Genomic DNA, 1,334 nt, shown 5'->3' with positions numbered 1-1,334 from the left:
AAAAAAAAAAATATTTCCTTTAATATTATAGTTTTTACATTTTTTAGATATAATAAAAAAAAAAAAATACTTTTTGATAGAATCAAAAGATGATAGAAAATACAAAATAGAAATACAAATAGAAATACATTTATATATTTATATATATATATAAATGTATATAAAATGTATATGTATATTATGTAAATATACATAATTATATATAAATGATATATATAAGAAAATTTTTCAGAATTGATAAAAAATCAATATTATATATAATTTTTATTCTATTATTTTAATCATATTCATTCTACGATTTAAATTAAAATATTATATATACAAGATAGTTAAATTAATTATATTAAAATATCATGAATTTTTTTGAATTTTTAATTTGAATTCTAATTTGATTCAATATTATTTTTTTGTCTTCTTAATTATCAATGAGAAATCTTGTTATTTTTTTTATCATTGAAACGCTTTTATTTTATTGCTGAAAACAATAACTAAATAATAATAAAATAATTGTTCCTTTAATTTATTGATTCTCTTATGAATCATGTATGCTTAGTAAAAGAAAATAATTGGCGTATGCTATTATCAATGTTACTATATGCTATTTTTATGGATAAAATGTTTTATTTGAAGATATCAATTGTTATTTTTTATAATAATTATAGTATAGAAACGTATGAACATGAAAAAAAAGAATTTTTTTTAAGTTTGAAATTATTAAATAAGAAAAATTCACATAAGGAGACACCAAGGTATGAAATTTATTAAAATTTAGCAATTATCAATTTTCAATTTTCTAAAAAATGTAATAATTTCTGTTTAAATATATTATCATACTATATTATATATATTGATCATAAATTAGAATATAAATATTTCTTTCTTGAGGAAATCGATATTTTGGATTAAAGGATTAAAAAGTTCGTTTTTATTAGTAATTTTAGTAATTTTATAAGTAATCGTTTTACGATTTTTCATCCTTTGCTATATGCATTGGAATATATTTCTTTTCTTTTTTTTTTTATTTTTTTCTTTTTCATTTTTGATTTTTGGGTCTTTCTTTATATCATTAACATTATACAATGACAAATTTACTGAGACACTGTGCCAATCCAATAGAAAAAAAATATTTATAATATTATTGTGCCAATAGTATTCATTTATTCACAGCTTCGCACAAAGAAATACGACAATATTTATTTTTAATCAGAGAATAAATAATAATATTGTCGTACTTCTTTCGTCCGATTTTTCTCTAATGAATAATATCTTAATCATTAAGACCTTAATGATTTTATCATTATAGATAAGCGTAATATTTCGATTCGTCTAACAAG

The sequence above is a fragment of the Apis dorsata genome, unplaced genomic scaffold, assembly GCF_000469605.1.
Source record: "Apis dorsata unplaced genomic scaffold, Apis dorsata 1.3 scaffold_35, whole genome shotgun sequence".
NCBI classification, from domain to species: domain Eukaryota; kingdom Metazoa; phylum Arthropoda; class Insecta; order Hymenoptera; family Apidae; genus Apis; species Apis dorsata.
Note: the sequence above shows the minus strand (reverse complement) of the source record.